This window comes from Apus apus, chromosome 16 (assembly GCF_020740795.1).
Source record: "Apus apus isolate bApuApu2 chromosome 16, bApuApu2.pri.cur, whole genome shotgun sequence".
Taxonomy (NCBI): Eukaryota; Metazoa; Chordata; class Aves; order Apodiformes; family Apodidae; genus Apus; species Apus apus.
Window position 1 is genome coordinate 10,544,675 of NC_067297.1, and position 12,370 is coordinate 10,557,044.

Below are 12,370 nucleotides of genomic sequence, written 5' to 3' on the forward strand. Positions count from 1 at the left end.
CTGAAGTATTGCTAAGCCATTTTCTAAGTATAATGGTAACATTAAAACCCATTTTTATATTTAAGCTGAGTTTTAAAACTGGAGCTGTAAATGCTGAACAAAGACCATCAACACTTGTGTGATATCTACATGGAGAGACAAAACTGGAAAGGGGAACCATGTCTGCAAAGCTAGTAATGAAACTGATGTTGAAGAACAGGTCACAGCACCTAATTTGTGAGAGGGCAAACTAGTCTAGGATCAGCTTCATTCTGTATCTCTGCAACACTTGGTGGGTGGGGGCAAAATTCTGCCCTAAGTTCACCATTCTTGGTGAGAACAAAACTACCAGGCAAAGCTCTGAGTTAAAGTGCCTGCAGTGAATAAGTTATTTTTATTCAAGCAAACTCTGGAAAAGTGAAGTTTCTTCTCTATGATCTTGAGATTCTCCTGCTACTGGGAAAGTTTGTGATCTGTTGGACTTGTGTTTCATGAACCCACTGGAATGTAGTCAGGAAGCAGAAGGAATTCCATAGCTCGCAGTCTGCAGCAGGGACTTTAATCTACCTGGAAGTCTCTTGACACACTCTCTTCTTCTTCTTTATATACCTTTTTTTTCGTCTTTTTAAATATAAACCAGCCTATTGAACACACACTCACACAGATGTTAACTGAAATACCAGTGTGATATTCTTTAGAAGTTACATGGCAGAAAAAACAAAAGTGAGATGTGAAGCCCCTTGCTGTACGTGTGCATACAATGCCTTACACGCAGCTATGCTACCTCAGGCTACACCTGGCTATAGTGGCTACTTGCTGCCATTCCTAATGATTTGATATTCCAGGATCAAGGTACAAGGTTCACTTTATGCAACTTTATGCAGCCCCTGGGGATAAGGGGATAAAATAATAAAAAAAGATTTTTCTGAGTATACAGGTTGGATGTGACCCAGTGACATTTTGTTGTAGAACAGGCTACTTTAATGAGTGCATGAGCCAGTGTTCATCTTAAATCAAATCTTATTCCCTTGTGTATCCATGCTGCCTCTCCAAGGCTGCAAATCCATTTCAAAGGTTATTGGTTTGGAAACACTTTAGGGGGTATGTCCCTGTACTAAAACTTTAGCTGCCTGCATTATTTTGGTGACAATATACAACAAGAGAACAGCTATCTTCATTTTGTTTTGTTTTTTCCCTTATCTGTTGCATTGCAAGTGTTTTTTCATCCAGTTAATCCCATTAGGTTTCTAATTGAAGTGGTGGTTTGCAGAAATATTAATCAGTCTCTGAGAAACACAAAGCGTCAGGGGCAGAAAAATGAAAGAGTGTATTTGGTACATACTCTGAAGTATCTTTGCTGAGCCCTCATACTGCAGAAGATGCTCCTTTTGTTTTTCCCTAGTATGTTTTTGTTGAATGTTATCAGTAATAGCAATATAAGTAAATAAATTGTGTAAACATTCTACTTGTTCTGATTCTCCCTTAATGTCATTTTGATGGGAAGTGGCTGAATGTATTCTGTGTTGGTCTGGTCTCTCAGTCCTTCTTTGTCTTAGCAAACAGAAAAATATTTCTTCACTCTCCATATGTAGTGAGGATAAAGAAAGTCTTGGAGGCCTTCATATGAATAGGGGCCTATTAACCTGCTACAGAAAATGACAAAGCAGTGTTCTTGGTACTCACCTTGGCAATGTAACTCATTTGCTGCTGGCACGTATTCCAACTCCAAAGGGTGACAGTTTCAAATGTTTTGCTTTATGGGATTGTTTAGATTTCAGTGTTCATGGGCTTGATCTGACCACTTGATTTGACCCCTTTAACTTTGGTAATTCAGTTCTTAAAAAATTAAGAAAAATTAAGGAACTAGTTGGAAAGGTGAAGTGGAAAGGAAGGGCAGGTACTGGCCAGGTTAAGGCTTCTTTCTTCTTTAACAGCATTTATTTATGGAGAAATGTTTTCCTGCACAGAACTGGCATCGCTCTGGGTTTGCATCTTGTCTTCATTTCTCCCTGTGCTGTTCCCAGACATCTGAGTTGTGACCAGAAAAATGCTGGGTGGTTTGATGAGTATATGTAGTTGGAGCTGCATAATGACTGTTCAGGTTCTGTTGGGCTTGTGACAATTGAGTATGCAAAGCAAACCTCAGCAGACTGAAGGTATCTGGAAGTTCAGATTGTTTTGTGATAAAACTAGAAAATCCTCCATTTTCTGAGAGCTACAGACAAAAGGGGGATTTTTTTTTTAGAAAAAAAAAAAAAATATAAATCACAGTTTCATACTTTATTCTGCTCTTGGGACTAGACTGGAATTAGCTTTTCTTGATAACACATATTTCTGTATATTAGCTGGAAGGCAGAACGTGACCAAGAGGAGGAAGATGCTGTTCCATCAGACAGAGGAAGGGACAGACTCAGTTGCTATAAACCCAGTGAAGCTGGATTTTTTAATCAATAATTTTCAACAAATTCAGTCAAGTTAGAGAAATGTGGCAAAATATCAATGCTTAAGTGTTAATACTTGAATGTTACATACCACTTCTCTATCCAGCCTTGTACTCCGATACTGCAGAAGGTAAATTCCTATTGATAGATCCAAGACAAAGCCTGGTGTTGTTTCCATTAGGCTTTCCTGTTGCCATGATTAAGCTTGGTAGAGTTGAAATGTTAAAATGAACTTGCCAAAGGAAAAATTTTCTGATGCATCTGTTTTTACAACTTACCCTGTGGTGACATCATATAGCCTCACAGGTATCCAGGGAGCACAGATACAATTGGAAATGGGATGGGGAAAGACGATTCAAATTTTCTTCTGCTGAAATGTAAGGAGTTCTGGGGAAATGTAGACAGTTCAGAGATATTCTCCTTCCTTCAGGCATGCCATCAGCTGCTGTGTAAGCTTCAAAACAAAACTCACCAAAATGACAGCACTGCGTTTGCTGCTGCAGTGAGGAACTAGGCTGTTCCTGGGGGAGTATTTTTTAACAACTTTGCAATGCAAGGCTAGAGAGAAGCCTCAAACCACTGTGTGATGACAGCCATTCCAAATCCTCAGACATGGGAACTCTCTGTTGTCTGTCACCACACAGTAGTCAAGGACATTAACATGGAAATTGTATAACAGCCAAAGAAATAAAGCCACAGTATAATGGAGATTGTCAGCTACTAATCTGGTATCTACACACATACATGTTCTTTGTCTCCTTGTATTAAATAATTCTGAGCAAGTATCTAGCTATGAAATAAAAGAGTGTATGATAATAATCCATAGACCAGTATCAGTTTTCTCTTCCCTGCTTCCTTTGTCAGAGATTCAGGTTATGACCGTGCCATTTCAGAGCTCAGTGGTTGTTATTGGTAGGTCTGGGTAATCTACTGAGTGATTTAGGTTTGTTTTGAGGTTCTGTGTTAAACTCTACTACATGTTGTACCAGGTGTAGAGTTAAACTCAGGTATAGAGCTGTCAGTGAGATATTTTGCCAGTGGTTCTCACTCTAACAACAAGAGAGTTCCGGTGCATGTACTTAGAATAAGTTTACAAACCTGCTCCTATTTGCTTAGTAAGGTCAGAAGAGAAAGCTAAGCTCCAAAGCAAGCACTTTTCTTATAACTAGGAAAAATCAAACTAACAACAGAACACTGTTCTAATGTGTAAGACTGCATAGCCCATTGGGGCAAGCATGGGACTGGGGGGATGGGGTTTGGTTTTGGGGGGGCCTCTGGGGATGCAGGTTGATGTTCCTGGTGAGGGAGATGTCTTGAAAATCCTTTACCCATGACATGAAACCCTGTGAAGTTTTGAAAAGCCTCACTGTTTTGTCTTCACGGAAAGATCTAGGGGGAGAAGGAACTACAGTAGCTCGGTCATTAGGTCACTCTTTGGAAGACCAAAGATCCAAGTCTTTTCACCCTTGAAGACCAGATTTGAACCTGGGTCTACAGTGTCTGACATGTCTCTCTTTCACATGCCCAGGGCATAATAAAGCTCGTGAAAACATTTTAAAGCTCTGACAAATGTTCGCTTACAGATGAAATACATTTTTGCCAAAAAAATCATAAGCCGTTTGTTCCTTTGGCTCTGACGCTTCCTTTATTTTTCTCTGTTTTCATCCCCAAACCTCCTACCCTTTTCTGCCTTGTCTATTTTGATTTAGTCCATGCCCTGAATGACTTCTGTCTTGCTCTTCACTTGTACAGTGTCTATCACAACAGGTTTCAATCTGTTAGCACCTAGAAGCATTAACATAATGCAGGTAATAAGGTCTAAATTTAACTTGTTCACAGCTACTTTTTCCCACTCTAATATGCATCATGCTCTTCAACTGACAGAATCAAGTTGCATATAATAGCTGCCTGGCTACAGCACACAGATGAAAAAGTTGATAGAAAGCATTTGCATCAATAAAAGAATATTTTTCCCTTACAAATCCCCCAGCTTTATTTTTTCCCATTGATTTCAGAAGTTTCATGTCAAGATAGATTTTCCTCCCACTGTGATGCCATTAAATCTCATGGCTGGCATAAAGTATGCTTTATGAGTTATTAAAGGATGTTACAGCAGCTGAATTGGGCAATCATTAGATAAATATTACTAAACAGTATATAAAAAGAAAATGTAAGTGCTTGCCATTTTCACATTCTCCCTAGGGAGGATGATTTTATAGGTTTTCCTTCTTTATCTATTTTTATGATCTGGAATGAACTTTACAAACTTCATTGTTCATCCAAATACCTATAAGAGGTTTAATTGATGAAGATCCTTTGAAAAATAAGGAACTGAGCAGCATTTAGCTAAATTTCTGTTTAGTTCTGTGAGTCTCCCAAACTAAAAACTCCAGAAAATTTCGTTCAAGACCTTAGGTCTATATTTCTTCACTTTTACAAGTCTTAACCATAGAGGTTACCAGCAATAATCCAATTACGTATGGAAGATTGGAAAGAAGCAATTCAGTTAAAAAAGTACAAAAAGACTGAATCACAGGGAAGAACTTCTAAAAGTTCATTTTGACACTATACACTGGCATTGATTCTTGGCAAAAGGAGGCTTATACTGTGATCTCTCCAGGATGTGATTTTTTAAATTGTTATTTTTTTCTTCTAGGAATTCTATTTTGTCATTCACTCTTCTTTTTTCTGAAGGTCTCATGGCTGTGTGGTCCATCTGCAGCTGCCATCATCTTTGCTAGCCCCATTTCTTCTTTGGTTAAACCAAACTACCAAGCTTCAAGGTCTTAAGCTTTTTCAAAATTCAAACATACCATGATTGGGTCCAAACCCTTGCTATGCAGCTTCTCTTGTCCATCCCTAACATTACTGTATCTCTCCTCGCTCTTCTCCTTTCAATTGTCTTCTATTTCAATAGATTTAAAAATAGGCCTCAAATATTTAATTTTGCTTCCCTTCACTCTCTTCCTTCTAGTTCATTCAGTCTCCAGTACAATGCTTTGTCTGCTGACAGACTCTCCATTTAGGCTGGCTGATGTTCAACCCATTATACTCCCAGCCCAGATCGACTGAAAGAGGTTGTTATCTTACAAGACCAGGAGCCTATGCAGGAAAGTATTGTTGACCAAAAATTAGGTCAACAATGTCGTACAAGTGCCTTTCAGTTCATGATAAATTTGATCATTAAGAGCTGTGAAAGGAAGCTGTAAGGGTGGACAAAGAAGTAAAGAAGTAATCAGAAGAATATTTTCCTTTCTTCTTTTAATAAGCTGTGATTTATCCCTCTTCTATTTTGATCTCTTTGGGGAATATAGCCTGAGCAGGGAAATCTAAAAAAAAATAAAGGGAGAGAGAAAATTAATAATGATATTTTGCTTGAGTTTGAATATTTGCAATAGAAAAGGAAGCAACATAGAATCTCTCACTAAATCCATGATGAAATGGGAGAAGTGCGGGCCTTTCAAACCAGTTATTAAGTTCAGTTCCAGAAGGCTGTCAGTGCTTAAATACTTTAGGTTTTATTTCAGCAAATTGTCTCTCCTGAGGACCCTGATCCAGAAGCCCACTGAAGTCAATAGCAGTTTCCAACTGACTCATACAATATTTGAGTAAAACCCTAAAAAGCAGCTGGAGCTTTCTGTGTGTGGAGGTTACCACCATGAAAATTTGACTTACTGTTGTAGCACCAGTGTCTGCTGTTGTTGCATTCATGATCCAACTAAATTAAATGATACTCAAACAATAAACAGGACAGTGCCTGTGTTGGACAGCATCCTGTCCAGTATAGGAGCTTAGCTTTATTCTAGAAATAATTATATCTTTATGCATATATTTAACTCAGCACATTGCAATGCATGTCAGGGAAATTCTGACAAACACATGAAAGTGCTGGAGGTGAAACAGACCCTAATTTATGTACTTGATTACCCTCTGCAAGGCAAATGCATTAATATTTCATGGATTTACAGAGCTCACCAGTAACATTCAGTATAATGCAAGGTGAAAACAGCATTTCCTCTGAGCCCCAGATATTTGACCTACCTTGCGTTAGCTCCTCATCTTAAATGAATGTAGTTCATCTTTTCTCGCAACATAAATATGAATGGCATATTAAACTGCTGAAGGTGTTTGCTTCTTCTGAGATGCACTTTTCATTTGTTGCATTAGTAGGACAGAGCAGCGATAGCACTTCTTTTAATACTATGGGATAAAGTACAAAATCAGTATGAGGGGAAGGAGGGAGATGAAATACAGTCAGGGACAGTAGTTTGATTCTCCTGTTGAATGAATGAGTCACTCTGGGAAGGGGAATGATGGGGCAGGCTCCAGGCACTGAAGCACACGATAGCTGGTAAAGCAAAAAGATATGGCAGTAGCTGACTAACCTGTACAAAACAATGCAGTTTTCTCTGACGTGCTGATATATTGGTTATGGGCTAGAGACACTAATCAAGATGCTTTATGGGCTTAATCTGAAGTCTGCTGAATCCAATCAAAAGATGCTTATTGATGTCAGAGGATGCTGAAGTGAGTTATAAGTGTTTTTCTTCTGTTAACTTCAATTTTTAACATTTTTGTTTTCAACCCCTGTGAAAGCTATTGGTAAGTATGTGCAGAGACTGAGAACATTGTGTGCTGGCCATGCCCCCCAGGCCTGACAGAAATGTCAATTAGACTTGTAATATGACAACAAAAGAGGAGTGCTAAAGTAACATCACATTTTGGGGAAAATGTGTGAAAATTAATGACAGAAGAGACTTCCTATTTTTTTTAGCGAAACTAGTGGAATTTAAAGAGCAAAATTGAAATAAATCATTGCAATCATATCATATCAGCCTTTTGAAGCTGTCAAGTTCTGCAAAATTTAGTGTGGCACAGAAACACAAAAAATAGAAAGATTAAAAAAAAAAATGCTTTCTTTGTCCCCTACAAAAATCTGTGGAAGATCTCTATGCCGAAAAGATAATAAGCTTAATTAACTATTAATTTTTTAAGGAATATTACCCAGAGCCCCCATGTGGCTAAAATTGTTGAAGAAAGACTGTGACATATATTTTACCCATCTCTGACCTTCCAGAGGTTAGGTCTTATTCCAAACTTTTTGTTGAGGCCTCAAATGAAGCCTAAAGAGAAAAAGATCCCCTTTCAGAGAGCTGCTCCTGCTGCCTTAGTCTGTGCCTTGCGACCGGCTTCTCTGGAGTTGGTGCTGCTGCTCTGCCATGTCCCTGGGTGTCCTCTCAGACCTGGGCTTCTGTGTACCCTGGAAGGCAATCTCTAAGTGTGCAGGTTGGCAGCCTGCCCGGGGCACTGTCTGGGCAGTTCTCAAGCACTCTACTCTGACAGGGCTCCAGTGGTTCCCCACATCACCAGTAATAGCTGAGGTGCCCTAGGGCCTGTCACTTCTGCAGTGGAAAAAGCTGCAATAATAGCTTTGCCGTTCCTTGTGGAGTGTGGATTCACCTGTCCTTTTGGCAGCTGTATTCTTAATTTACCCTCAGAGGCTTGTTGTTATTTTATACTGTGTTCCCAGGCACAGAGCACCATGAATCTCCAAAGTGTTTTCTAAACCAAGACCAAGACCATGACCAACATAGGACATGGCAATCCTGGCCCTTTTCACCTGTGTCTTCTGTGAAAACAGAGGGGAACAGCATTGGTTCACCTGTTGGGAGTCACAGTGCAGTACTGATAAACGTGTATCCTCCATCAGTGAGCTGACAGAGGAGAGGAAATGACGTTTAAGGTACTCCAGGAGAGGAGGATTAGGAGGAATAGCCCATCAACCAAAGTGTTCAATGTAATGAGGACTTGCAGTTGAATTTTTAAGACTTGGTTGGGCATGACCGTTTTTTTCTCTGTTGTTTAATAACTTCTCCAAAACTTGAAACTATTATTTGTTTTCTTTTCTGACACATATTTCACTGCTATTGAAGGGGTTTTTGCTTATTCTCTGGCTTTTGATGTAATTTAGATGTGTTTTGAAGAGGAGGAAGGCACAGGACTATCTTTAGTATCCCTTTAATGAACTGGTGTACTCTGCTACACTGCAGATGTGAAGAACATCATGGTGATAGCAGAAAGTGGAACACTGGGAACCACAGGAGAATGTTTTGTCACTCCTGCCCTCTGCCTCACAGACAGGCTGTTCTACACTAGGCTTTGGACTCAGGGAGGTAGAATCATGATTTAATGTCAGAAATAGTTAAGGAGTTAATTCTGTGCTGTAAAAATGTTATTTAGGATCTGCTGGTTTTAAAGAGTTGCCATCTTTTCATGTATTGAATATATTTTACCAACCCAGAACCCACTTTTCTACTTAAAACAAAGCTGAGAACAAAGACTGCCTGTGTGAAACCCAACTGCTTTAAACACAGCTGCAGGTGCCTGCACAATGTACACTTCTGAAAGGAAAGCACAGAAGTTGGAGAAATAAAATGGCCATCAAACTATTATGTACAATGAAAATTCCTGGTTAAACATATATTCTCATTCCGTTTCATAGCACAGCATGTATGTCCCTGGGGTGAAAGTCACACTTGGTTACAATAAAATTGTAATGAACTAAGAAGTGCTGTATGCATCTCACAGCCCCCTGCTGGAAGAAATTTGGAGCCCTTAAATGTGGATCTGATGGAAATGGGCAGAAACCAATTTTTCTATGATTCAAAACCATTTTGCTTTTTTTAAAAAAAAAAAAAATTATACCCTTTTCATAAGGAAGAGCTGAAGACCTTTTCCTAAGAGTTCAAAACTTCCTCATGTACTTGAAGACCAAATAGAATAGAAAAATTCCATGCTGGAGGAAAGTAAGACATGAATCCTTACACACCATAGTTCTTTTTATTTGGCTCCCTTTCCCAGCCTTTTCCTTGGCAAAAGCTGATCAGGCTAATAAACATTTCCCTGTGGAAAAAAAATTTCATAAGAAAAATCTCAGCTAACCTACAATAGCTTGCACACTATATACTAGTCATGGGTAGGGATTTTTCCAGTGTCCAAACTATTCCATGAATATGGAAGTGCCTGTAAGTGGATTTTATTCCTACCACTGCATTGTGCCAGGGGCACACAGTGCCACTCACTGATCTGATCTGAGGGAGGTAACATAAGATACACTAACTTTTGGGTTTCTCTTCCCTGACCATCAGTGCCAATTGGAGAAATAGCTCTGAATGGAAGGGAGGAAAACAGCAGAAACATGATTAAAAACTTCATTGTGCTGTAACTCAAACATTTGGCCTGTACATACATTGTTACCGGAATACTTAGATAATGTGAAGGGAAAGAAAGTGCAATTGTAATAGAATGTCTTTATTTAGGTGCCAAGTGCCCTTGAGGGTGAATCAGGTCTCAGTGGATGCAGGAGACAGAGCTATCTCTGAAATTCAAGAAGAAAAATATTCTAAGTGGAACCAAGTTGGCATTTGCTCTTCTGGTGCATTGCCAAAGCTCAGGTAAGACTGAAATTTCAGGCCTGTTCCATCATTGCATTAAAGAAAATTGCTTTCTAATAACTTGGTGAAAAACACTGCTATAGTCTAGATGTGTTGACATTAAATAGCTTTTGATTTCTGATTTGTTCCATAGTGCTAAGATGGTGCTGGAGGCAATTAGCTGCATTTGGAAGTAGTGGAATGATTGATTGTTCTGCTTCCTCTCAGCTGCTTTGTGGATTTAACTTTTATCTACAGTTTAAAATCAAAGAGTTCTTTTCTTTTTTTTTTTAAACTAGTTTACAATCTGTTGACAAAAAGGCTTTCCATCTGAATAGATGATATGCTCTTGTTTAGCTGGATTAAAAATGACAATTATATTTGAAGGAAGATATTATTTTCCTGATTATTTCTTCCTGAGGAGAAAAAAAAAGGTTTCATGGTATAATTTCTGTTTTCACTTGATGACTTAAGAGCCTTTTTTCATTTAGAAATTTCTTCACTCCAGCTCTGATAAACAGTAATAGATGAGTATTTGTTTGATTTGGTTTTTAAATCACTACAGGCTCTAAATTTGCAACTGGAAGTCAATGAGGCTCTGTGCTGCCTCCTGCTAGAATGAACAAACAGGAATAGGCTCCTTTGGGTATAATTAAGCATATTTTCAAGTACAGTCTTAGAGCAGTCAAGTCAGTGAAGGGCAGTTTCTTGCAACAAAACCACATCAATCCCCTTATTTGAAAAACAGTATTCCCTGGTCTTAATTAGGATATGAAAGATGCTGAGAGACCTGAGAAATACAGTGTGACTGTCACTAACCTGCACTGCAAACATTTCCAGCCTTGCCAGCTCTTCCCTGAATTTTACAGTTGACCCAGGGAAGAAGGGACAAGCTGCAAAAATAGTTCCTATGTTACTGGGAGCACAATTAGATTTCTCTTGAGATGAACATTTACCAGAAGCCTGGATCTCTCCACCTCTTTGGAGTTAAGGCTATTTTTTTTTACCCTCCAGCTGCTGTTCTGCAAAAATTGTCCCTGAAAATAAAATGCCCATGGGGCCCAGGGGGCGATCTTCAAAACAAATGATGCCTACAGCCAAAAGACAAAAGGGATAGAAAGGGAAGCTTAAAGAGGCAACTAGACTTACAAACCTGTAAGCAGGAAAAACTGTTGTAAACATTGTTGTCCCAGGTTTATTTAGGGACTCCTAGTGGAAGCACACTCCTTACCTCTGTCACATCTTATTTAGTGGTTAAAGCTCCTAAACAGAGAACAGAGATTGGTAAACTGCTGCAGATAGGCAAGAAGGAAAGATGGATGAGTTCAGAGCATTGATTCCCAGTCCTTCCTGCAGTCTGCTCAAACAGCTGCATGCTGAAGGAGAAATCAGCTTCTCTACAGAAAAAGATACAAAAACAGAGGAAAAAGAGGCTGAAGTTGTTGCTTAATCTCTGATCTGCCCCTTGGGGCAGCTATGTACTGCTCCTTTCTCAGGGTAGATGATAAAATTGCCATTAACCCCACCTAGGAGAGAATAAGAAACATCTGAATGGCATCTGAGTTCTGCAGTTCATTGCCATTCACAGTCTCCCGTTACTAGTTCTTATGTTCCATCCTCAAGCTTAGCTTATAAAGATACACACATAAATTATCCAAAGGAAAGGGCAAGACATGCACAGACAGGCAAGATGAAGAGGGAGAAGGATCAGAGTTTTTAAGGCCAGGATAGAATTCTCTGTCTCATTTTGTAGCCAATGTATATATTTATGATGCATAGATGGGAAAGGCCCACAGACGAAACACAGCTCTCAAATCCTATCCTACAGCCTGCTGCAGAGATTGTTAAAGTTCACTCATGTCTCCTATGCTTGTACTCCATTAATCATTCTTGCTTCTTGAAACAAGGGTAAACTTCTGTCTCCAATCTGCATTAAAATCATGTCCATTTCATCTCCGGGTTGGATCACTTTTGAGGCAGCCTGTCTCAGCCTTCCTTCTCGTGACAAGGAATTGGAGGACCACTGCTTTCTTAAGGGCATGTCAGCATGAGAGAGCTGCATCTCCTACAGGTGGTGACATACAAGCCTCAGCTTCTTAATGTAAAGGTTCTCCTTAGAGACTTGTTCCCTGCCTCCAGTACAATTGCATGAAGTGTTGAAGGGTAGAGGGGGCTTTTCTTTGGTCTGTAAGTCTTTGGGTAAGAAACCTTTGACCTGGCATTAGATGACAGGAATATTTTCCCTCTCTGCACTTTGACCTACTGTGCAATTTGGAACAAAAGTTGGAAGTGGTTATTTTATAATATTTTTATAATTGACTTTTTTTTAAAGATACCTTCACCTTTCAAACAAGACATTTGGGACTGGTCATTATGCCTTCTTTTCCTTCTGAATGTTCCTGCTTGAATGCAACAAATAGCAAACCTGATGCTGGAGCTAAGCAATCCACTTTGTACACTGATGTACCTTTGTTGGTTTCTATGATGCTATTCCTGACTTTAAAACTGCCAGTGAGG